The 27668-nt window shown below is 45.3% G+C and overlaps 1 long non-coding RNA gene across 1 annotated transcript; it reads left to right on the top strand.

Moving 5' to 3' along the window:
• The first annotated feature begins 468 nt into the window (after nucleotides 1-468).
• Nucleotides 469-27409, top strand: LOC146008589 (uncharacterized). Its single transcript, XR_014444535.1, has 4 exons — nucleotides 469-587; nucleotides 20098-20159; nucleotides 20829-21000; nucleotides 27292-27409. It is a non-coding gene; the product is annotated as an uncharacterized LOC146008589 (long non-coding RNA).
• The last annotated feature ends 259 nt before the right edge of the window (nucleotides 27410-27668 follow it).

The raw sequence follows: 27668 nt of genomic DNA on the forward strand, positions 1-27668 counted from the left end.
CAATCTCAGCACCTGCAGGCATGGTGCACAGGGATATATATATATATATACCCTTGAAGAAGTCCCAAACAAAGAAAAGGGGATGAAACGCGTTGGTCACACTGGACACCTACCTCCACTCTCCAATGTGCATTGATGCACACTTCAGATAAGCTTTTTTAACATTGTTAAATTGTACGAGTCCATTACCTATGTTTTTTATTTTTATATTAAAACCCTTTATAAAACGTTATCACACTATCCAGTTTTCTCTACCCCCTCCATTTGGTGGGAGGTTTATCTATTTAAGGTACCCAAACTTTGAAAGGCTACAGGGGTCCTTATCAACATTGGACCCCTGTCAAATGTGAGTCAAATATTTTAATATTTAGCACTTTTCACTGGGTGTAATTCAAGTTTTGACCACACGGTGGCAGCAAACCACCATTTATTACCAGTCACCTTTATAGCAATTTTTGCTTCTAATACAAAACATCTCCCTTGGATCCTATACCTTTTCCGAGTCTCGTGACTGTGGACAGGAAGGACCGAATAGGAGACGGATATAAGAAAGACCTTTCTACACGTGAATATCTCAAATATTTCCGGTACGCACATCACTTAATTATTTAAGGATTGTCACTTTTACACTGAAGGCGCAATTGTCTATCATTGACTATATATATATATATATATATATATATATATATATAATCCATGTACTATAGGTGTTGTGGATACATACGATATTCCAGCGGTGGGGATGCGGGCATCACAAGACCGACCTCAGCATCCTGATCCTGAGCATTCCCTACAGGGGCTCCATAGTACATTAACCCTCTCCCCCTACCCTCTTACCCTAACCCTCCCTGCCAGTGCCTATCCCTAACCCCTGTAACCTGCCATCTAACCCTAACCTCCCCCACCCCTGCAGCCTAATCCTAACCCCCCTTCTAACTCAGTCTAAGCCTATATTCCCCACTCCCGCGCAGCCTAAACACTAGTGTCTAAACCTAACTTCCCATTGCCCAGCCTCACGCTAGCACACCCCGCATACTTAATGATGAGGATACGGCAGTTGTTGTTCCGGCATTAGCATCCTGATCCATTTTGATGTTTCAGCACCAGTATTCTCACAGCAGTCGGGATGCTGGCATTGGTATATTGAACACTGGCATCCTGACTGCATCCCAGTGGTTGTATGTGCAGCAGTATAACTGTATGCTTATGTATGTATATGGAGGGAGGGGCTGCGTGATATGAGCTTGCTCCCGGTGCCATGACCCCACGCTACACCACATGCCCCCTGTACACCCCACTTAACATGGCCATAAAGGTCACCTGGAGATATGCGTAATATCTACTTTTTCACTTTTCTATTGAATGGCTCCTCAATTTTAATTTTCGGCTACAATTGTAATAAATGAGCGATATATATATATATATATATATATATATATATATATATATATATATACAGTGGTCGAAGTGGGGCGGTATACGGGGGTATGCCATACCGCCACTTTAATCTGAAGATAAAAAAAAAAAACTTTTTTTTCCCCCTCAGGATGCTCTCTGATCACTCAGCAGCACATATTGTGCTTTTGTAATACCCCTGTACAACGGGGCAGTCTGGCAGGGGACGTTGATGGACAGGGGGGTGTCCGAAGGTGCGCACTATATTCACTCTTTACTTTTCCATACCCCCACTTCAAAATTTCCATACCCCCACTTCAAAATTTCCACTTCGACCACTGTATATATATATATACACACACACACACACACACACACACACACACGCGCGCGCGCACACACACACACAGGAACTAAATTAAAACACTATACTTTTAAAGAAGATAATATTCAAAATAAAAATATTTAAAAGCTATTAATAATTGAAAAACAATGGAATGCATTATTTAAATTATAAACATTATTTTCAAACACTTGTTATGTTATTATAACGGTAAAAGGTATAGGCACCACTAAATCTAATACATGATACTATGTGAATATAGGTGCGTTTTAAGAAAGGAGAAGCCCTGTTGTGCCGTCCTCTCTTCTCTATCAGACAGACAGCGCTGTAGAGTCTAAGCTACTCTACTGTGCATTCTCAAAACTCCATGAAAATGGCTGCTGCACCTTTTTGTGCTCTTGCTGTCACCAAGGGGACTCTGGAGAGGGGAGTAATAAATAAATGGGTGCATAGTGTGTGTTGTGGGCCCCCCTAGAATCAGCACACACTGCACCCATTAGAAATATGCCAGTGTGTGAAATGCTAGCTACACTATAATAAAGCCGGTACAAAAGTCATTAGCCCGATGTCGGGATCCCGACTGGCCGGACTCAGACAACATGGCAAGCGCAACAAAGCCTGTTGTGGGCTCGTTGCACTCGCCACGCTGCAGGCATGGTGGCTCGCTATGCTCGCAATCTATTCTATTCTCCCTCTATGGGGTCGTGGACCCCCATGAGGGAGAATACCCGGTGGCCATCAGGACCTCGAGTGTCGAGGTTTTGACTGTCGGGATCCCGACATCGGGGTAATGACTGTCGGGATTCCGACTGTCGGGAAATGGTCCGGCACCCCAGGAAGCATTCCCACTTGCCTGTAATGGCAGAAAGAGTTCAATAGTCTTTTTTTGATAAAGGGTTTCCAGTGCAGCAAAATCATTGAACATAGCTATTAAAACACCACAAGGACACTTAAAACAACTCTTCAAAACAAAACTCCATTTAGCAGAGTTGTTTCTCATATACCGCAAATACAGTATATGGTGTCATCACCACCCCCCGACACACACTCCAGGACCCCCTTTACCTGTAGCTGAGAGTAGATTGCTAGAACTATAGCTTACTTTCCCCCCAAAAAAGCACATGATGCTAAGTCATCCAATGCTTTTCTCTCCTTCTTAATTTCTTATAATTCTCTTGACTTGCTTCTACGTGCCTCCGACTCTTCGTGTTCCACTTCATCCCTAATACTCTGAAGAGACTCCATTATTGTTATGTATTTTTTTGTCATGAGGCTTCAGTTGTGGACATACTGTGTACCCTGAAAATAAAACTGTCTATATGTGTTATTTAAACTAAGAAGTAAATTTATGTATCCTAATAATGTTTACATTTAAAAAAGAAAATAGGACTTTACTTTAAATAAATAGCATTTTTATTTGTTTTATATTTGTCAATAAACATAATGGACTTATACCCCTTTCACACCGCACTTGGTAAACGGTATATTGCTGTTTTTTTTCCATTTTAAAATGTTTAAGGCTGCAGTGGGAAAGCACCAGAGTTCATTTACCGGTTAAAGATAACCGGTAGTTTAAAAAGCAGAGTCCTACACGTTTCAGAGCTGTTTTTTTATGCAGTGAGAATGGCTCTGAAACGGTATTTAGTAAAATCAACAGACTACAGAACTGTGATAGGCTGTCCCCTGCATTCTGCCTTGAAACGTGGGGATTAAACGGGTTGCCTGATGTGAATGGTATTTAAAACAGTAATCTACTGCAATGTGAAGGCTCAGACCCGTTTTAAATACTGTTTCAATATACCGGTTTTTAAAACGTTTAGGCAGTGTGAAAGTGGTATTAATTTCATATAGAGGCAGGGTTGTTGCAAGGAAGTAAGACATGCGGGGGCAATAACAACAGTTACTTGTTAAGTAACTTTGAGTCCTGCTGGAGAAAACTGCTATATAAATAAAATTATTATTATTATTATTATATGTACTTGTCTACACTTCCTAAATTGCTGGGAGGCTTCTGAAAACCGGGTGTTGCACCCAACTTTCCAGAAGAGAGGTCAAGTCTCCAGGGCAGCCCCCACTTGCCTGCATCCTCCCACAGCTGGAAGAATGATGCAATTTGCAATGATTGTATCATCATGGCCCCGCCCCCTGTCACACAATGCTTGTAATATTTGCATTGTGTGTGTGTTTTGGGTTGGTCCATGATGTCACGGTTTTGCAGACATATCCCCAGCTCTACCTGCTACCCTGTGTCATCTTTCTCTACCAGGCTGAGGGGCAGGTACAGAATGCTGCCTAGCTTCTCTGATTGTGTGACCACCACTCACCCCTTCTTAAAGGCCTCTAGAATTGTGGGGCCCTAGCAAATGCCCAGTGTGGCTTTTTATGTTAAGATAGATGGCCCTGGCGATCATTATCATTGCACACTTGCACTTATTTTATGCTAGGTGCAACAATATTTGTCTACAAACAGTCATATTTATCCTTATGTTCAATTTAAAATAGCCTACAATTGCCTCTATACTGAGCTTTGCCTATGTGAGAACACCTGCTTACCACTAAATTATATCTCTTATAGTTGTATATTAATTTCAGTGGCGTAGCAATAGCCCCTGCAGGGTCTAGGCGGGCTTGGAGGTGCTTGGTAAGTGTGGGTGCTAGGAGTCTTTGGGGGCTAATTGCTGCGCCACTGCTGAGACCTGCAGATCTGCTTGTCCCGGCGCCTCTGCTTCCTTTAAAAATGTCTATCACAACATGGCGGACTCTTCTAGCATCCTTAATATTGGTCTGCTGTGAGGCGGGGCCATTTTGTGATAGAAATTTTAAAAGACAGCAAAAGCGCCAGGACCATATATCTGCGGCTACAGACCCATTGGTTGTGGCTGGGGAGGGAGGAGAGGCAACAACTAGGTAATAAAAAGGGGGTGGCACAAACATTTTTGTTATGCCACAAATTAATTTGCAAAATTGTGGGCTCCCAGTTAAAGAGCATGCGTCTTGTGAAAGCCCATAAGATAATGTCCACAAACAGGCATATGTTCAACAAACGATTAGTTCCTTCCTACACCACTTCTTACAGACATGTTTTATAATTTTGTCTTATGACCCATATTTTGTTGTGAGAACAATGAATTGCATCAAAGTGTGGTTGTTAATTGCTGACTCTACTGAGGTCCTATGAGGAAGTGCCAGCATGACTTGGCATGTGCAAGTCTAGCTACTTATCCCCATTCCTGTTTCTTAAAAGCCTATATCATCATTACAATTTGAGCCATAGTAAAACTTAAGTTCATATGCAGTTGATTGTGTAGGTACTATGGAGGCTGGGGATGGTCGCATGCATGTGGAGCTCTGATCCCCCATCCACGGAGCTCCACCATCCCCGGCCTCTGAAGCAGCGTGCAGCATCGCGGAGGAGGTGAGGGAGAGGGCAGAGACAGCGCTGCGGCCCCCTAGTAGCGAGGGCTGAAAGCCCCTGTAGCTGGATTGGCCATTGACAAGCTGCGCGGCGCCGCCAGCAGCACCATCAGCCTGTGTGTGGGCGCGCCCCTCCCCAGAAGGTGTGGGCGCCCCCCCCCTCCCCAGAAGAGGAAAGGAGCAGGGAAACCAGGCCAGAGACGGACAGTGCCGAGCAGGGGCGTAACTAGATATTCGTGGGCCCCATAGCAAAGGTTTTTAAGGGCCCCCTATTTATCAACTGATGGTGATAGATGTGTGTAAAACATTATTTATACAGTAAAGGTGGGCCCCCTTCAGCCCTGGGCCCCATAGCAACTGCATCCCTTGCACCTATGGTAGTTACGCCCTTGGTGCCGAGGACTCCCGGCAGCGAGCGCTGAGAGCCCCTAGCGCAGGATGGCCAGAGGCAGGCAGGCAAAGGATGTACCAGCTCCAGCTGTAAGCTCCAAAGGGAGGAGGTATGGCTACACCGCCCGACCGGTTCTTATGGACTCCCCCCCCCCCCCCGACTCTCCCCCGGCCTCAGGGACTCACTCTCCCCCACCCCCTCCGCCACCCCCACCCATGCTGGCTCTCCCTCTGCCTCCAGGGAAGATGGCCTGTTGAGCCCTTCTGCTGCTGTGAGCAGCATGAGCAAGATGGTACCGCAAATGGCTACCTAGGAACTGTATACTCAGCCACATGTACCCCCGTGTCTCCCCTGTCTTGTGCACTGCACAGCAATGTATATCTGCACTGTCCCTGCTATATTGTCACCTACCTGGCTGTTGCGGCGACCAGTGGCACCACTGATTGGCTGCCTAGGCACTGCGCAGCTCGGCAGATATGTGTTCCCTGTGTGATAACTGTACTGTCTCTACCTATATTGTTACCCACCTGGCTGCTGCAACAACCAGTGGCGCCACTGTTGGCTAGCTAGGTGCTCTGCAGCTCAGAGAATATATGTTCACTGCGTCCAGGGTACATCTAGCATATACCTGTATGTGTTATGTATATCTGTACTGTCACTGTTTAACTGTACGTAACTGGCTGTTGCACAGCAATCCAAACCAAATTCCTAGTATGTGCAAGTATACCTGGCCAATAAAGATGATTCTGATTCTGATAGTTAAATAAATAAGCTAAACATTTTCTGCTAGGATACTAGTGGAAACACAGGTGGGAAATAGCTTGTCTGTACTTGGGTCAAGTGCCGCCTGCCCTGGAGTCTTTATAATGTTTTCTTAAGGGTTTTACTTCTTGAGACCCACCTAACCAAATCAAATATATTTCCCTGCAGCTCAGGGAAGTAAGTAGTGTGAACCAAGTCGGTACTTGTGTACTTTCATGGCTCCCATCTCATCCCATCTCATTGCATACCATAAGGCTTAAGATGGCATACAATGAGATGAGATGTGCTGCGATGGGACCCGATCTTATACAATTTAAAATTGTATACTATTGTATATGGCATACGATGAGATGAGATGAGATTTTAAATTGTATAAGCACACTAATGGGTGCTTTCAAGGTCAATTGGCCCCCCTATAAGATTTTTAATTGCACCCCCACGCCACCCCCACTATCAACGCCAACCCGAAGCGTGGCGAGCACAGCGAGCCCGCGAGGGGCGGCGGTACGCGTCCTCCGACCTTTTCATACCCCCACCATCCATCCATATATATATATATAGTACCGAGCCCGAAGCGTGGCGAGCTCAGCGAGCCCCGCGAGGGGATGCGTAATACATGTAAAGTATTACGCGTCCCCTCGCGGGGCTCGCTACGCTCGCCACGCTTCGGCTTCGGTGGCTCGCTGCGCTCGCCACACTATATAAAATCAACTCCACACCGACATGGATAGTGGGGGTATGAAAAGGTCGGAGGACGCGTATGGCTGCCGCTCGCCACGCTTCGGGTTGGCGTTGATAGTGGGGGTGCATTTAACATTGTAAGCACCCATTAGGGTGCTTATACAATTAAAAATCTTATAGGGGGGGCAATTAACATTGAAAGCGCCCATTATACAATTTAAAATCTCATCTCATCTCATCGTATGCCATTGTATGCCATATACAATGGTATACAATTTTAAATTGTATAAGATCCCATAAGATGGAAATCGTGGGAGCCGTGATAATACACAAGTACCACCAAGTCTTCCGCTCAGGTTCCAAAATACAATGGGTGTGGGCTCCAGGAAATGGGAAAATAATAAAGGAATTGCTGCTATGGGAATTTCAGAGTTTGGGCTTTAGAATTTGGCAACTAGCAAGAACAGTAATTCAGTGTTTTAATTGAATATACCATATCTGTAGTATGCTCTATCAGAGTATTATCATACCCTTCAACATGACCCATTCCATTAGGTGCAAAATGCTCTGTTCCTAGACTTCCCTGTCAGTGGCAATTACAGATGTGAGCCTGCAGCACAGTCCAATATTAAAAAAGGGGAGCCACACTTACTGCCACCCCAAACATCACTGTCCTGGACTCACTGACAGTTTATGTGACCCCCCTCTTTGAATACTGAACTGTGCTGGAGCCCACGGGCGGATTGGGATGGAAAACCAGCCAGGGAAATTTCTTGGAGCAGCCCTAATGGAGGCGGAGCCTGTTGAGGGGTGGAGTCTGTCAAGAGGGGTTGGATACTGAGATAGACACAGTTGCAGCCTTCCTTGATTCTTTTACTAGTTTTAAATGTGACTTTATACTATTTCCACTATAAAGCATACAAATATAAGGAATGAGATGCCCACTGTCACAAACACTGCTACCCCCCCCCCCCCCCCCCCCTGCACACACACTGGAGAAAAAAACAAAACAATCCCATTCGCCCCTACAGGAAAAACATATTGGCCTCATTAGGCATAAATAAAACACACTGGCCCCCACTTGAAATAAATATAACACATTGACACTCCACAGGAAAATCCAAACAAAAACATTTTACCTACAGGTAACATAAAACACATTGGACCCGACAGGGAAAAAATTATGATAATAGCCTCGATAGGAAGAGACACAAACACACTGGCCTCATACTGCTTCCCCTTGCGCTATATCACACAATCCCTTCACCTTCCACTGCATTACACTTTCTCGCCTTGTGCTCTCACACTGACACACTCCCTCCCCCTGCAGCCTGCGCTCTATCACACTGACGCACTCCCTCTCCCTGCACTCTATCACACTGATGCACTCTATTACCCTGCGCTCTATCTTACATTTGGAAACCCCTTCTAAAAATCCTGTGTTTACCACTGTTAGATGGGCCATAAAGTGCCCATAGTTTCATAATCGGACAAAATCAAACAATACCGTTTGTACAGTAAATAAAGCATCAAAGCAACAATATAGAGATGTGAAGACTCAAACACTGAAATAATTATACAATATTAGATAATAATAGAATGAATAGAACTGATGGGTGACATTTAATGAGATGCAAAAATGTGATTTTTGCGATTTTTTTCGCCAAAATGGCCGAAATCGCACCTTTTCCCATATTTAATGAGATGTGAAAGATGGAAAAAAAATTATTTTGCTGCGAAATCGTACTTACTGAAAGTGTGATTTTTAGTCGAGCTGGAACTTGCATCCAGATGTTTTCCCATTGAAAAGTATACAAATCGCATATTTAATGAGATGCAAATTTGGGAAAATGTGTCTAAAAATCACTAAACATTTAGACCAGGTTCTGACAGGCGAATTGGCCAGAACCCTGCACAGATCATTGAGATCTGTGTATGGTCCTGTGTTAAAAAATGTGTTAAAGTGTTTTTTTTGGGGGGGGGGGAATGGCGTCGGGTCCCCCTCCTGAGCATAACCAGACCCGGGCTCATTGAGCCGGACCTGGTTCCAAAAATACGGGAGACAAAAAGCATAGGGGTTCCCCTGTATTTCTGAAACCAGCCCCGGACTCATGGACCAGACCTGGTTCCAAAAATATGGGGGACAAAAAATCTGGGCTCCAACAGCACCGGCCTCCAACAGCCCGCAGTGTCATGCCACAGCCGGGGGACACTTTTTATATAAGGTCCCCCTGGCCGAAACATGAGCACCGTGGCTGTTCAGCCTTGGACGGGGTACCTGGATGAGTGGGGACCCCCCCCAATAAAGGGGTCCCCCCCCAGGCTTCAGTCCTGGACGGGTGACACCGGCGTCTGTGGCCAGAGGACACCGGCCTGATTGTGTTAAATCTCACATATGTAACATTGCTTTATGCAGGAGAACTACAAGTGCCAGCAGACCTCCCCCGCATGCTGGGACTTGGAGAACCACAAGTCCCAGCATGCGGGGCATTAATGGGCCCTCTGGGACTTGTAGTTCACCTGTAAAAAGAATGTTAAAAGAAAACACACACACAGAGAAGTATATCTTTATTTTACACACATACACACACCTCACTTTTACACCAATATACTTACCAATCCAGGATTCAGTGCTGGTCTGTCTGCAGCAGAGCCAGCTCACCCCACACTGACAGCGGGGTGAGCCGGCTTTCTCCGGCGCAGCTATCACCTTCTGTTGCACTGTCCTACAGAGGCTGAGAGCTTGATTGGCAATGCGTCTCCATGGAGACGCATAGCTCAGCCCTGATTGGCTGAGCTATGCGTCTCCATGGACCCATGGACCCAAATAATCAATTTAATAAATAATAGGGTTTTAGTTCATGAATTGATCAATTTATTTAAGCTTGCAGCCCATCGCCAAGGGACCCCATTTCTATACCTCCCAACATGACCCTCTCCAGGAGGGACACAATGCTCTGTTTCTGGATCTTACTCTTAATGTATAATTGCCAAGTGATAAGAAAGGTGTTTCACCACAGGTGATGGTAATCATACTAGCATTATATCCCTCCTGGAGAGGGTCATGTTGGGAGGCATACATTTTACTGCAAGTCCGACCTACACTAACAACTGGTCTCTCAAGAACCTGGCAACTACTGACACATCATAGCTAAAATGAAAATGTGTTTTTTTTCTTGGTTTAAAGCTCACCTGCCAACTACCTTATGGCTTTTAAAGATGAGGCAGTCACCTAACACACCTGAATAATATTAAAGGGGCAGCTGTCACAGGTTTCAGATGAATGAGCTTATCTAGGGTGCATGAGAAAGCTATGATCACAGTGACAGAGGTTAATTAAAAATGAACCCACACATATAGAGATACAGATGTACCACCACACTCGCCATTCCTGATGCTGGCCACACATCAGACTAACTTTCCTCCAACCATCCAACTAGTTGGTTGGATGGAATAAAAACCTGGTACTGGATAGGAACAAATGTCATTTGTAATTAAGTCATTTGTTTCCCAAATCGGAAAATGGACAACAACTGCCACTCAGACAATGTACTGTAGTTGGACCTATTTGATTTAAACAATTTCACTGAATGTTTTTGTCCATTTTCCTGAGTTTGTGAGCAAATTGTTTATTGGCATTTGCCCCCATACAGTACCAGATTTTCAGTCCAACCAACCAATTAGTTGGATGATTGGAGGAAAGTTGGTCTGATGTGTGGCCAGCATTAGAATTGGGTGCAAACAGCACCCACACTTCACAGGTTGGGGGTGCAGTGGCCTGTGACCACACACTCTAGTAAATACAAATACAGGGGGCCCAGCACTCACCATAATAAACTAATTCACCTTAACATACAAATAATCGATTAAATAAATAATGGGGTTTTAGTTCATGAATTAATCAATGCATTTAAGCTTGCAGCCCATCGTCTAAAGACCCCATTTCACTGCAAGTCCTACACAGTGAAATGGGGTCCCTTGGTGATGGGCTGCAAGCTCATTGCTGACTGGATCTATGGTTAGAAAATCGATGACTGGATCGATGGTTAGAACATCGTTGACTGGATCGATGGTTAGAACATCGATGACTATATTGATGGTTAGAACATCATCAGGAATGATGGCTGGAACATCAAATGTGGACCAATGGTCAGAACATCAATAGGAACGATGGCTGGAACATTGAATGCAGAACGATGGTTAGAACATCGACAAGAACGATGGCTGAAACATCAAATGCGGAATGATGGTTGAACCACCAAGAGCTAGGCACAGAACTGCTGAGGTAAGTATCCTTCTTCCTACTTACTGTAGCATTCAGAAAAGAGTTGGACATTAGAAGACACAGAGGTGCACTATTCTATTAAGGGCAAACAAAAGGGATTTACCCAGATTTTTTGCACCAACTTTTTTTCTTGGTCACTTCAATTACAGACAGGGCCGGCACCACCACTAGGCAGCTCTAGGCATTTGCCAAGGGCACCGGCCACTGGAGGGCGGTAATGAGCTGCCTGGAGGAGCAGCAGCAGGAAGGGTTCCGACTCCCACCAGCGCCGAGGAGAGCAGGAGGAAAGCTCTGTCCAGGGAGCAGGTGATTGAGCCTACCCCCACCCCTGGAGCCTGCACTGACTCCCCTGGAGCCGCTTCTCTAACCGCCCCCCCCCCCTGCCTGGAGGCATATGCGGCCACATCTCCCTCCACCAACACCCCCCCCCCTGAGAGAGCGTAGCGGCGGTGGCCACATCCCCCCCCAAAAAAAACACTTTCGCGGGAAAACACAAAATATTCACAATTGTGACCGTGAAAATGGGTCAATTATCAGGGATTTTTTCTCCCGCCAAAGTCAGTAACTTTGCACTAGGACAAGCTCGTACTTTTTTTTACTATGCTAAAGTACTACTTTAATGAACTACTCTAAGACATCCTGACATAATTTTAACTAGATCGGAGCTTCTTCCTACATTTCGTTATTTTCATCTAAATAGCGAAACTTTAGGTCTCTTTTACACGTATCTTATTCAGGTCAAGTCACAACTTTTCCACACTAGCCGATTTTGAATATCTCAATTTCAACTTTTTCACTTCGCCCTAATACATATATAGACTTTGACTTTGTACCTGCAGTGGAGTTGATTGCTTGTCCAGACTGTCTAGGACTTCCTTCTCACTGCTGGGATATTCCTGAATTTGAATAATCATCCCATAGTGGGTGCATCTTATCCCGTTGATATGGTATCATTATTATTCGGTGCCTGTGGGCCATTGATTGATTGCACAGATCACCAAACATCAGAGCAGGGCTGAATTCGCACCGTTCCAAGTTAAAGTGAATCAGGGATACTGTTTGAATGAGAACCATACAAGTGTGATTTCATTAATCAATTATAATATTTGGTACTTGTGTAGTTTCAAGGCGGCATTTGCGTAGTTTACGTAGTGCTGTATTGAGAATACCAGTACAGCACTATGCTGCCTACGTAAACTATGTAAGTGCTTCTGGAGCCCTGGAACTACACAATGGTTAATACTCCCAGTATCCACATCGGCGTGGAGTTGATTTTATAAAATGTGCCGACGTGGATACTGGGGGAAATGTGTGTGTGTTGTGCTTTATACTTACCCTCCTCCGGCCCAGCCACCGCGTCCATCACGACCCCCGTTGACTCCCCTCGATCCACCGATGCATGGTCACTCCCCGGCGGCAGTCTCCCTCCTCTGGCACTCGCAGCAGACAATGTACGCAATTAGCGTAGTGCTGCTGGGGGAGCAGGGAAACCATATGATGCTCCCCCAGCGGCAATACGCTGAATTATGTACATTGCTGGCGCCGGGGAGTGACTGCCGGAGGAGGCGGACTGAAAGCTGCCGCCGGGGAGTGACCGTCGCCTGCGGGGATCGCCGCCCAGAGGAGGGTAAGTATAAAACAAAGCACCCACTACCCTGCTCCCCCTGCTCCCAGTGTAGTTTCATGGCGCCGGCAACGCTGACAACGTAGCTTAGGCTGCTGCCGTGAAACTACACAAGTACCTAATATTTTTTTATATTCTACTTGTGTGTGTGTGTGTGTGTGTGTGTGTGTGTGTCTGATCATTTGCATTGATTGTATCTTTGGTCTGCCTGCCAATTATTGGACTCTGAGCCCTTATGGTAATCTGTATCATAAAATAGAAAAGGAAACGGGGTCTATGTGGCCGGGGGCGGACAGGGGCCTACTGCAATTAAGATCCAGCATACTGTATAAATCTAGTTAATGGCTGGTCAGGGCCAGTGTTCTCACCGTAAAACACTGTCCCTGACAGTTCAGCACACAGCGCTGATGCATCGCTGTGCAGCACTGTGTGCTGAGCGATCCTGAGCAATCTACATTGCTCAGATCACTCAGCACCATCTTACCGTGTGTAGGCCTCTTAATCCTTACATTTATTTTTCATATGTTAATCTCCTTCCACAGGGTGAGTTATGTCAGTAATCCAGTGCTGGATTAGTGCAACAATAGGGCCAGGTTTTATTAGCGAACTTTATATCCTGCTCTGTTTCTAACCTGTTTTCCTCAGTAGTAACACACTGTATACTGGTTAAAGCTGTGCACCAAAATGAAGTTATTGTATAATCCAAAATAAAACCAGTATTATTGTATGTGTCTGGTGTTTCACATATTAGTAATGTGTCTCAAACCCCATTTGCTGGTTTCAGTAGTAGTAGAGCTTTTAGTAATATAAGGCATTACCTTTTCAGTATTTATAATCAATAACTCTACAGCAAACCTGAAGGATTTGGGACACTCTGTGCTGCTGTTTAAGGATAGTTTACTTGCCAACTCTCACTGAATGGGGTGTCTAGGTCAACTCCAGGAGGCTGACATGCAGAAGGTCAACATGGGAAAAAGTTTAACACAAGCAAATGGTTGACACAAATGGTTGATACGGAGATGGTTTGAGACAAATGAACAGGTTGAAATGCGTTTTTCATGTTTTTTTTTTATTGTCAATTTGTAGACTTGAGAATGTGGACCCGCAATTAGTGTACCGTATACCCTTGCTTGTCATTCGTCAGGCCTGGTGCCTCACCCCGCAACTGCTGCGATTGACACACTTTACCATTCCCAATCGTAGACCACGTGGATGGTAACATGAAAAAGTAAAAAAAAAAAGTTGTGAAAAACGGTAAAAGGTTTTGCTTTTTACAATCGCTCTGAAATACTTTTTAATTTTTTACAAAATTGGCAAGTAATTTTGTTTTTTTTGAGGTATGGAAAAGCTACATAGACACCTTGCCAACGGAAACGAAACAACAAATACATAAATATTTCTGCATGACTCTCTGGTATGAAACCAGAATGCTCTTCCAAGACCCACCAATTGGCCAACATTAGGATGGGTTGGTTGTCTCGGACATGCATGGTGTGCCCCCCCCCCCCCCCCCCCCCCCACACACACACACACACACACACTTTTTTTCCCCTTTCATTCTCATCTTTTCTCTTTTTATTTTATTCCATGCCTGATCTATAACTTACTGAAAAGTAGTGTAAACATTAAAAGAAGTTCTTACGAGATCTTTAATTTAATGCAAGTGAACATACAGATTACAGACCCATGAAATTTATGGTACTTATATGTTAGTTGGGCGCCCACTATAGTTAGTACTTATTTATTATTGAAATATGTTTCTTTATTGAAAATTGAATATATAATACTGACAATTGACTGTATGTAAATAGCATTTTAGTGCATAACTTGTAATTTTACTTCTCATATTTGAAAGCATGTTATGTAACATCTTTATTGTACAATTTATAATTCAATCAACTATTACTAAATGAAGAAAATAATGGGAAAATGTATGCAAACCTTTTACTATTGTTCAATGCTATTCTTCTTTGCAATTTCTCCATTTATTGCAATAAAAACTTTTTTTTTTTTAAAGAAAAGTTGGCAACAATACCTAACAATAATAACATGCACAGCAGATGAGACTTTTTAAATTCAAAGCCCGATACTAAGCACAATGAGGCAGATGTATTACGCCTGGCAAGGAGATAAACTGGAGATAAAGTGGAAGGAGATAATGCACGAGCTGTGTTTGAAATATTGCGTTATCACCTTCCACTTTATCTCCAGTTTATCTCTTTGCCAGGCTTAATACATCTGCCCCATAATCTAAAGCACAAATAACATAAGATGTAATAAGGATTCAAGACATGTTTATAATACTGTTAAGCTGGGTACACACTTATGCAATCCTCTGCAGACCAGACTTTTTACGCAATCCTACTGCAGACCTGCTAGCAGATTACACATGCATTCCATGCTTTAGTACACACTTGTCCAATTTTTCCAATCTGTTGCCATCACATTTAACCCGCCTCAAAACTAGTCAGCTCAGGAATTGAGGGCCTTATTCTAGTTCACTCTTTCTGACAAAATCCTTCTTAGATGGACAAAACCATGTGCACTGCAGGTGAGGCAGATGTTACTTGTGCAGAGAGAATTAGAATTAACCAGCCGGGCTATGCCCCACATTCTCACTTGTCTCAGTGAGGCAGCCCTGGTATGCTTACACTTAGAGAACCACAAGTACAAGCATGCTTGGACATTAAGGGTCTGCTTGCACCTAGGGCTTGATACAGCATGGATTGCAAAAGCAAAATCTTTTTTTAATGGGCAAAACCATGTACACTGCAGGTGGTGCAAATGTAACATGTACAGAGAGAATTAGATTTGGGTGGCGTTGTTTAAACTGTAGCATTCTTTATGCTCTTTGGCATAACCACCACGACCCCAGGACTTGCACCATTTTCCTCTTTGATCTTTTTGAGGGCCAGCATCCTTTAACCCCTTGAGTGGTGGGTTTTGCTGGGGCAGGACAAACCTACCAGGGCAGGTTTGTCCTGCCCCAGCAAAACCCACCACAGAAAGTTGGAAGCCCCCCCCCCCCTCACCTCCGTGCTTCCCTGCTGCCGCTGTCCCCGCTGCCTAAGCCGCCTGTCACATTCAGCAGTGATGTCGGTGGCAAGCTGGGGGATGTTCTTGACGGCTCGGGAGGACTCGGGTGCCTGATCGCTCCCGAGTCCCCCCAAGCCGCGCCGACCATACCTGCCACCAACGTCACTGTAAAATGAGTGACGGCTGGCTGGCGGGCGGGTCAGGGGAGCTCCGTCGTACTGATCACTGGAGCAAAGGTGACAGGGGGGACTGAAAGGGTTGGGCCTGGGGGGGGGGCCCTCTAGATGTGCATGCGCCAGTCGTGCACACCTGGACACCACTGGCGCGCACCTATTCTATATTAGTGGTATGCCCAGCAGCGCAGCTGAGCCCGGAAAATTTCCGGGCATACCACCCAAGGTGTAAAGCTCTTTTGCAGGCCACCCCTTACCAGGGCTGACAGCACCAGGTGTATCCTTTTGGTCCATCTTCCCTTGGTACAGTGGCCTCTAAGATCTATTGCATGGCCACTGCTCTATTGCATGGCCACCGCCACCGCTCACCAGGACTTCTTTCCATGTCTACCATCTTCAGGAGCTCTTACTTGCTCCTCTTTTGTCGTCACACTGACATGTGCTTTATCATGCTTGCATATATTATTCAGCACATGGGCATCCCCACAAGAGCAATTATTGCCTTGCCTTATACATGGCATGCCTGCTGCCAAACTCTGCTCTCATGGCTGGTGTGGACTGGATCTTCCAGGATCCAAGCCCGATGCCATGCACACTGCCCTGTCTACATTGTCACACCTTTATGCCCATATTGTCCTACTGCCACATCTCTGTGTCCCGAGGAGGGTGCTGGAATCCCTTTAGATCCCACACAATCACCATTCTGGGATGGTGCAGGGCTGCCAAGATCGGTTGTCTGCTCTGGTCTCAGTAGCCTACCCACTTGCATATTGGTTTTTAAGCATGTTTAAAGAGGAGACCCGACAAGGGACCAGGATCCTGTGTACCAACGGTCGGCGAAGGGCGCACACTTGTCTAATGTTGGACAAACTGGTCAGGATCTCTCGAGGATTGTGTACCCAGTTTAACTGCTGTGTGCACTAAGTGGAGCTGTGACTTATTTACTGCACTGTTCACTCCCAGTATATCGGAACTCTGCAGCATTGTTATTAAATGTAGCATGTGGGGCACCCTGGACCCAGAGACCCATGTCTACCACACGCCTTGCACCCATTATAGATATGACAGTAATCTGTAGATAGAGATTCCTGCTCCTCTACTTACTGCTGCTATTATGGATTGTAAAAAAAGTGGGATACAGTCATTTGGTCTACAACAACTAGGTCAACAGGTATTGGGTCAACACCACTCGGTCGCCATGCAGCAAGGTCGTCATGGGTCTAGGTCCACATGGGTAAATGTCAACAGGAGTCTACAGGGGCAAACGCAGGATTTTCAGAAGGGGGTTTCCAGAGGGGCGGAGCAAAGCACGGAGATGGACACTTAGGTGACCCAGTATATGCGGGGTCAGTTAAAGTATTATAGATAGATCAAATTTATATAAATAATAATAATTTTATATATATATAGACACACACACACACATATATATATAACAGCAGTGTAGACCCCTGGGCATAGCAATGTATTGGGGCCCCTACCGATCCTCCAGCGGTAGGGGTGGGGGAAGCTTTGATGTCCCGCGGGTGGTAGGGGGTATTATATCAACCGCTCAGCCTGTAGGGCCTGGATCAGTAATTTCCCCTTTACTGTACAGATGGTGGGAGATGGGGTGAGAGAAGGGGGCATTGGGATGAATGAAGGGGCCCTGATACATAACTTCCAGGGTGGTAGAGGATGTTTAATACGCAGAGGAGGGGTGTATAGTGGAGTTGGCTTATTATTCATAATTTTCTGGTGGGAGGACAGCTTACTTGACTGTAGATATCTCCAGTTCCCGGAAATAGATTTCTTAGATTTTAATGGGATTAAAAACTAGAGAATCCCACCTACCAAATGGTACTGGGCACTAGGGGATCAGAATTCAGGAGGCAGAGCAATCTGCCAATGAGAATATAAAACTACATACCAGGTGTGTGGAGCTGGAGCAGTAACCATCTGCTGGAAGGCTGATATCTCTGGTTCTGGGAACAGTAGAGACAAGCTTCTAGTATCCCTTAAAGGGGGAGAGTCCCAGCTTTTGGAATATACCCTCAGAAAAACTCTAAGTCAGAGAGAACCTGAAATATCTGACTGGGAAGAGCAATTAACAGGCTTGGATAGGGACCACTATTTTGAAGTCAGATATCTCCGGTTCCCAAGGGACGATTTTTAAAATTCTTGTACCCCTGGAAGGAGGGGACCCTCAGCTTTCAGACTAGGGTCCTTAGACTCCTGGGAGGGTTTCTGGGTACTCAGAAACCCCCCTGCGTGCGCTACTGGTCTAGGTCCACATGGGTTTAGGTCAACAGGTCATTAGATGGAAACAAGCATTAGGTCAACATGGGCAAGGTTGACAGTCAAAAGGTCGACATGGGGTTTTTCACAGTTTTTTGAGCCGACATGTGCTGACAGGTTGTATTTCATGCCCTACCATCCACTAGGGAGGGGTGAGAGAATAAAATAGTGTGCCGAGCGTAGCGAGGCACCGTGCCCAAAGCATGGCGAGCAAAGCGAGCGATGTGACTGGATGCGGTGCACCTTTTTTCTCTCCCGTACCCCTTGATTAAGCTTTTCATTTATAAGTACCCCATCCTCTCAATTTGAACTATCCACAGTACTTACAAGTGGAGTGGAAGTGAGCGGTATGCGTGTTCTTATATTAAGGAGTAGCTGAGGAGTAGTGTGTGGTCAGGAATTGAGTCCCTCTGTGTCTGGCCGCTGGCTGTGTACTGTCTCCGGGGTTCCTGCTAATGCCTGTAAGATTAATGCCACTGCTTCCTCCACCTGTGGCAGCGCAGGAAGCTCCCAGTGGATTGCTGATGGGGCAAAAACATGAGAAGACGCTAATGAGGATGCAGACACAATACCAGTAGTGATGCAACGTTATTCGTCTCCATGGCAATGGGAGACATGCTGGAAACTTCTTCTTCCGCCATTATCAATATTATTTTCAAGTACCCCCAACTGGTCTGCAGAGTACCCTCAGGGGTACTAGTACCCCAGGTTGGGAACCACTGTTGTAGACCAAATGATCCATACCCAGAAAAGTAGCAGGAGATAAAGAGAGAGGAGGAGGGGATGATTTACAAGGTAGAGATGTGATGACGACATTATTACATACTTGCCGACTTTTGTGTACTCCTCTCCGGGAGAAGCCTGGAGAGGAGACCCGATATTAGCATGTCAGGGGGGCGGGGCAGGACAGATGTCATCAAGCCCTATCCCCATGATCATCAAACAATGCAATTTGCGGGTCGGCGAATTGGGGGAGGGGCAAAAATGATGTTAAATGGCGCAAAATTACGCGATTCGCATCATTTTAGCCCTGCCCTTCGCCGTGGACCCACAAAAAACAGCATTTTTTGCTGCAATGAAGGGGGCTGCCAGGGCATTGCGGTAGGATTGCCCACCTTCCCGGGGAGCAGGAGGGGGCCGGGAGGGGGGCCCGATTTTCCGGAGCCTCCCGGCAATTCCGGGAGGGTAGGCAAGCCTGCATTATTAAAAAGGATAATGATTAATGGATTTGGGAGTGATGTAAATAGAAGTGTAAATGAATAGAGATTGTGTCACAATGGGGGTTGATAGGATCCAAGTGGCAATCCTCAGTTAAGCTTAGCTTTGTTCTTCTTCTTGATATAAGGACGTGCAGACGAAATAGATATATTAAAATTTATTAACAAAGCTCACTGGACCGCAGGTGGTCCCAATTCATCAACAAGTGGCACGCAGGCCAACAATAGTTTAATTAACAGAACAACCACACTCAGGATTTTATTATGCCGGAACGTGCACTGCTCCTTCACGCCTTCACCTGTTCCTTCGCGGCCACTATCTCATAACCTTACCTGAGTGGTTACTTAATACAACTAACAATTCATTTACGCTACTGCAATAACATTCCTAAATAATAATTTTCCCACTACAGTATACTGAACCTACTGCAATATTATTGCGCAATAATGTAGGTAAGTGCGGATGACTAACTCCACTATTTAACCTATTCTATTACAGATACTACAGAAACGGTGCATAAGACTATCTTACTAAACACAGCAACCCTATTTGGCTACAAGGTAATAATAACAACTGATACAAAATACCTTTCGTATATAACCGTGGTTCTGACCCGGTTTCCAATGAGTCACACCCCTTCCTGGAAGTCCTAAAGTCTTATCTGTCCCGAAATAGTCTAGTAGAGTTTACTGGGTGTAGAAGTTCCTTAGGGTAAAATCTTTATTACCACAAATTCTGTTAACGTTTTCCTGGCTGGCACAGAATTAAGACCACACATCTATCTGCTGCTTTAGTTCTGTCTGTACTGACTCCCAGCCTAGCTGATGATGAAAAGGTAATTCGGGGCTTCCCCTGGCACCGCGCCGGGTTTAACCCTTAATTCGCTGGTTCACTACGTTATTATTATAACTCTTGCGGGCGCTTGCAGATCTCTAGCAGCTCTATATACTCAACATTGACCAGTAGAGGGCGTCCCCTGATGTTTCCCCATCGGGTTTAGCCCTATGCTCCTTAGCTACTGTGGCTGGATGGCTATATGCTCTATCGAGTTTTATTCTGCAACTGAGATAGTTCCTCCCCTAAGGCCTCCCCTGACCCGATTGGTCGGGTTTCGCCCTTCCCCTAAAACAGTCACTTTGAGTGACAGGGATATGGAGGAAACTTATGCCGGCAAAGGTTGGCTGGGCGGGTGTAGATAGTCACTCACCACTCCCCTGTCGCTTTCATAGGTCGTGACGTGGCTAGGCCCGGCCTTCCAGATGACGCAGCAGGACTTTCCACTACCGAACTCTCGCCCCTGATGTCCGCGGATCTGGCTGCGATATACCCGGTGACGGATTTCCCTGCAGACACCCCAGTATACACCAGGATCTAGGCTCTGGAACAGGCACCGACCACCAGGTAAGTAATAATACGTTCTCCTTCGCTCCAATCTGCGCTTTCCCTCTGCCGCAGCTCTACTCCCTTTCACTTCGCTGGAACGACTGCGCCACAGCCGTTACCGTCAGCGCCTTTAACCCCTCGCTCCCGTGCGCAGCGGTCGTTTCTCCCTGACAGCGCGCTCCAGGCAGCTTTATTAGTCCAGCACAGTAAAGCACAACACTCCAACGCGGTCTAGCAGCATGAGGCTGAGATGCCTCTAACAGTGCCTCAGTCTCTGCACCCAGCAAAGCATTTATCATATAAAGTTATTTTGCAGTAAAGTCTCTTATCTATGAACATACTATTATAATACAACATTTATGGTGACTAGGGTAGGCTGTCACAATTGTCAAGAGGGTTACTATTTATTTATTAACAGTAAATACATATTCCGTTGCATGTTACAATTGGAACAACAGCAGTAGAACAAAACTAGGTAATAACAGATATAAAGGTTGGAAGGCCCTGCTCAAAAGTTTACAAGGGAAATAAGCATTGATACACAAGGATAGCATCCAGCATATTTTACATAGGGACAGTGCGCGCACCTAAAAAGGAGGGTGGTATCTTGGTGAAGGACCTTGGTCACACAATAGTACCCTTAATTCAAATTATTCAATATAGTAGTTAGTAGTGTTAGCGAACACAACCCCTTGTATGGTACCGAGGGGAATCAGCAGCAGGGGGGTTTATGGTTGTGATGGTGGGAGGGGGGGTTAGCATACTTAAATAATGGGTGTCAGGATTCTGACCATCGGATACCGATGTTGGACTTCTTACCCAAGTGTTGGGATCCTGATACCTTTTTTAGATTTATGTAACATGATTCAAGAGTCAAGGATAACTCCTAGACAGTGAGCTTGTGGGGTTATACTGATTATTAACTTATCAACAGATTATTGTTATCTGTTATTGGATGGTGGAAATTGAATAAATTCTGTTTCGGTAATGAGATGTGGGGGGATAATAAAATGTGTGGGGAGGCTGATGAATAACAGAATGTTGGGATAGAGGGATTCAGGGCCCAATTCAGACCTGATCGCTAGGCTGCGTGTTTCCAGAGCCCAGCAAAAAGGTACACACCACCCAACCAACTGCACTCCCCTGCCCATGTAAACGGCTGCAAATGCGATCGCAGACATGCACATAAATGGTAAATCATTCGGAATCACTCACTATCAAATGATAGTCACCTAATGTGCATGAAGAGGGAGTTGTTTTTGGCTTTACAAGAGGGATAGCTGGGCTTTGGGAGAAATCAAATATATATCTATATGACCCAAACCAGTACAATGCTGGCTTTCGCAGTGCTCCTACGCTCACTATACATCCAACCTGAACACTGAGTGAGACAGAAACAATTACAGGTTGCAATCATTGGAGGTTAATCATCCCGCTCACAACCTTTCTTTGCCGCCATTTTTGTCTGTTCAGCTAGGGGTCTGGACCCTTCAATTCCACCTTTCACTAGTAATACAATACTAGTAACAGTTTAGAATTCCTGTTAACCAAAGGTATTTATACCTTGACATGATTTGCTGCAGCTTATGGTATTATGCAAAGTATTAAATGCACACCAGGAATTCCTGACGTCTGTGGCCTGATACAGTAAAAAAAGGTCATGTAGCTAATGCCGACAATATGAAACTGTTATTTCAGTGGAATTGTTCATGAATTATATTGTCATTTATTATTTACATTTCCTGTATTTCTTGCAATTGATACTTGGAATGTAATATGGTGTGAGAATCAGAAAATGAGAGATTTTGTGATTGTTTTCCCACTTTTTTTAAAGCGACAATCATTTACACTGCGAAACCAGGTTGATTTTGCCAATTGTAGTGATTGCAGCTTTAAATGGAAATGCGAAAACTCTCCCAAAATCTTTCTTTCTGATTCTCACACCCTATTACGCTCCTCCCTTACTGGGAAATTTACTAAGCGATATACACCTTAAATAGGCGTATTTGTATAAGTAAATACGCCATATTTGTATTTTGGGCATTTAGTACATAATTATGGCACATTAGTATTCATATTTACGAATATGAATGTATATGCAATCAAAAGAATTCGACTGGTGAATCCTCATTTACTAAGCGGCCGTATGTAATATATGGACGCTCATTAGTGGGATACAGGCCAGTAAAATACTCCTGGAAAATACACTTAAATTTCCATGCTTATTTGGCAGAAGCCCCCAATTTTTTTTTTAAAAAGCAGAGAAAAAAATAAATGAAAAATAAATAAATAATAATAAAATAAAAAAAACATTGTGGGGTATCCCCCACAGCCATAACCAGCCAAAGTCTCCAATAGCCGGTCCTGGTTTTAAAAAATAAGAGAACAAATCAAATAGGGGTCAAATATTTTTTAAAACCAGCACCAAGCTCAAGGGCTTGTCCTGGTTCCCAAAATACCAAGGACAAAACGAGAAGGGGTCCCCTGTATTTCGAGAACCAGCACCAGGCCCAACCAGCCAGCAGGGTAATGCGACAGCCGGGGGACACTTATTATATAAGGTCCCGTGGCCAAAGCATGTCCCCCTGACCGGTCAGCCTGCACAGGGATCCTGGGGAAGTGGGGACCACCAAATGAAGGGGTCCCCCCTCTAGAATTTCCCTGCCCAGGCTTAAGCCCTGGGTATTAGGCACCGGGCTGATATTGGTATAAAGTATAGAATAAACTATTGGGCATTGATGTCGCACTATGAGTCCCAGCAAGCCTGCACCACATGCAGGGACTGGGGAACCACAAGTCCCAGCATGCGGGGCATTAAAAGGCCAGCTGGAACTTGTAGTTCCACAACAGTACAAATAGTGAAATAAACACACATTAAACACAATTAAAGTATAACTTTATTACATGCACATCCCATACTTACAGATACGTACCTACCTTGACACTTAGGTAGGTATTCTCCATCCCCTGGTTCTGAAGAAAATCCATATGCGGTACCTGTGGAAGGAAACCATACTCACCAGGGTCCTCCAGCGTAGATCATGTCCTCTTCTGTCCCTGTGGGCATCCAGCGTACTTGGCAAAATAACAAACTGAGTACCCAATGTCCTGCACGGACTTGGGAGAAGCTGGAGAATGTCTGTTTACATCCTATGGCTCCTCCCTCCGAATAGCGCTACTGGCCAACTAGCAACACTTGATTGGCCGCTAGGCAACCAGGCCCTGAATCCATGATCCAGCAACCGACTCCCACACAGGTTTCTTCTCAGCCCCAACAACCCAGTGTGTAAGAGCCACCAAATTAAGGACATGGGGGTATTAATAATTTTTTTTACTTTATAATCTCGCAGCTCCGGAAGTTAAATAGGACCAGTGCCATGGCCCAGAGTACTTGCTCCCATATGGAAAGCAAGATGGTGGCCCAAACACAGGCCATCAGAGACCAGACTACCAGTGACGTGCAGTCAGGGGAGGCAGGGGAGGCAGTGCTTCCCCTGTCAATTTGTTTTAAAATAATACAAAGAATATACCTATGACACATATTCTGTGTCATAAGTATTTTCTTTATATTATTTAACTGGTTTGAATGTATTAACCTAGTTTGGGAGGCATCGATAAGCGTGCCTCCCAAACAGAACGGCAAGGGGACGAAGCGGGGGGCGGGGCTTGGGGCGGGGCTAAGCTGTTGGCTAAAAAGCCCATTAAAAATAACACTAAAAGCGGCACTTCTGGAAGTGCCTAATTGACAGGGGCTGCTGTGATTGGACAGCAGATCCAGCTGCTGGCCAATCACAGCAGCCCCTGTCATGTAAGCTTCCGAAAGTGCAGCGTTTGCTCCCTTCTCCCCTGCTCCCCATGCTGTGACCTGCGCTGGCTCCCGGTTCCCTGCCTGTGTGGCTGCTGCTCCCCTCTCCCCTGCCCAGTGAGTATCATTTTGTTTTCAGGGGGGGGGAGGAGAGTCAAACGGGCGGGGATGGAGGTGGCAGCAGAGGACAGCTGCGAGGTGCGCCGGTGTCAGGTGCGTGGGGGGGGGGTGTTACAGCGGGCGGGGACGGAGGTTTGCGGCAGGGGATGGATGCTGCCTGCTGCTGGAGGAGGGGGGCAGCGGGTGTCGGCGGCAGCCAGGGGGGGGGGGGGGTTTGCGGTGCGGTGGTGGCTGTGACAGTGCCTCTCCGTTCACAGCCACCACCGCACGTCACTGCAGACTACTGCCATACAGGAGCAGACATGGCCTTTCTGACCTTAGCCAGGGATTTGACTGCCCAACAGGAAGTTCCATCCATGACATCCCAAAGTGCTGGCCGAAAGTGTATTGGCACTTATACCCCGGATGCGCAATGTCCGCATACAAGGGGAGAACCTAAAGGGGCAGGGAAGAGGCAGTTCTGCCTCACAATGATTTATTTTTTATAATAGTTTATTTTACATTGTTCTCATTGTTAAAGTGTCAAATTGAAAATGATTTGTCTGTGTTTTGTTTTAATATTATTTATGGGCTAATAATGTCAGGGTTGCCGACTTTCAGTCTCCTGGAGAGATTTCCAGCTGCAGTTTGTAAAATAACCCAGGATGTAAAATAACCCAATTCATTGTGACATTTTCGCTCCGCCCCCTCCTCTGAGACCCACGGATTGCGGCATTTAAATGCAGAGGTCAGGGGGAAGACGCATGGGGGTCCCCAGAATCTGAGAGAGTTGCCCACCTTTCCGGGGGGCCGGGAGGAGGCCCGATTTTAGGGATCCTCTCGGCCATTCCGGGAGGGTAGGCAACCCTGAATAATGTTGATTTTACAATGTAAATGCAGATGCACAAAAGCCCTTTAAAGTTAAAGGTATTTTTCTATACTTTTACTTGTAGGTACACTATTTTGGGAGTACATAATAATTAATGGGTTGGAATAAAAGTTTTTGTACACTGTCATTTTCTGGGTTAAAATGTGTCAATGTAAGTTTTTAGGTACTTGTTTCCTAGCACGGCCACAATCTTGTCCATCGTGTACCTTAAAGTTAAGGTACACGATGGACGCGATGGACCCGATTTCCTTTGAAATCAGGTCCATTTTGCCGGCAAAGGCAAAATCGGGAGCATTGCGTCGGTCGCGTGCATTAACATGGCCCGCGACGCGACCGACGCGATGGATGCGATTTTGCCATAGGCTTCAATGTTAAAATGTTTTTAACATTGAAATCGGGAGCATCGCGTCGGTCTTGTGCCATTATAATGGCACAAGATGAGATGAACTTGATTAAATCCATTTTACATAGCAAACAATGTGAAATGGGCCAATATGACCCATTTCACATTGTATATGGCCCCGTCATCGTTAAAAAGTTAAGCAACCCCATTGTGAGCGTCATCCCACGATTGACGCCAACCCGAAGCGTGGCGAGCGCAGCAAGCCCGCGAGGGGCGGCGGTGCGCGCCCTCCGACCTTTTCATACCCCTACTATCCACGTTGGCGTGGAGTTGAGAATATAAAGTGTGGCGAGCCACCGAGACCGAAGCGTGGCGAATACCTGTGAAGTTATACGCGTCCCCTCGCGGGCTCGCTACGCTCGCCACGCTTCTGGCTCGGTGGCTCGCTGCGCTCACCACACTTTATATTCTCAACTCCACGCCGACGTGGATAGTAGGGGTATGAAAAAGTCAGAGGACGCGTACCGCCGCCCCTCGCGGGCTCGCTGCGCTTGCCACGCTTGGGGTTGGCGTCAATCGTGGGGTGCCGTTGAGGGGGTCAAATTTGTGGTCTGGGGACTACTTTACATTGAATCCAATGTAAAATAGGGTCCCAGGGGCCCTATTCACATTTGATTCAATGTAAAAATCGGGTCGATCGTGTCGGTCGCATCGCATGCGATTTGGTCGCATGCGATGCGACCGACGCGATTTTTACAAATACAAATCGGTGTGGCCGTGCTAGGAAACAAGTACCAGTTTTTAAAAGTAGATATGTGTTGTTGTTAGTGATGCTTTGTAATGAAAATATGCTTAAACATTGGTTTTTATTTTTTTCCCCAAACTCTCACATACTGTACATCTCACCTGTCAAAACCTTATCTATTTTTGGCAATTTTTTTGTCATGTTTTGTGTGTGATTTTTAAAATCCTATTACATTTGTGATTTCTATAGATTTTTATGTGAAAACATCTGGATGCAATTTATATATGCAATATTTTTTTTTCGGTAAAGGTAAAATGTGCATTTTTTATTACACTACCCGCACCCTATTACATGTGTGATTTGAGGTAAGCCTGCGATTTTGAGCAATTATAAATCAAATCTACAATTTTCTGAATTTTTCACTGCAGCTAGGATTCCACCAATGAATTTCTGGTCAAGGACAGTTATTTGCTGCAATCACTAGTAGTATGACTTCTGTCCAGGCCTCTGCTGGCCGACTCTCAGAAAAACCTTGTAAGATTGCTGGAAGTAGAGAATACAGTTTGCCTGACCACTGTGATCTGTGTCTTCTTATCAAAATGCTTCCTGCTACTATGTGTGAGTTGTGCAATGTTTTATTATTGATGGTTAGTTAAACACACAAAATGCCCAATACAAAATAGTTAGAATTTTTTTTGACCATGAGATAATTTTTTAACCATTTGAGTGAATATTGGCTAAAAATGCCAGCATCAATCACATTTGTTATATAAATTCAAATAAAAAAAATATTGTATAAAAAAGG

This window comes from Crinia signifera, chromosome 6 (assembly GCF_055691185.1).
Source record: "Crinia signifera chromosome 6, ASM5569118v1, whole genome shotgun sequence".
Classification (NCBI taxonomy): Eukaryota; Metazoa; Chordata; class Amphibia; order Anura; family Myobatrachidae; genus Crinia; species Crinia signifera.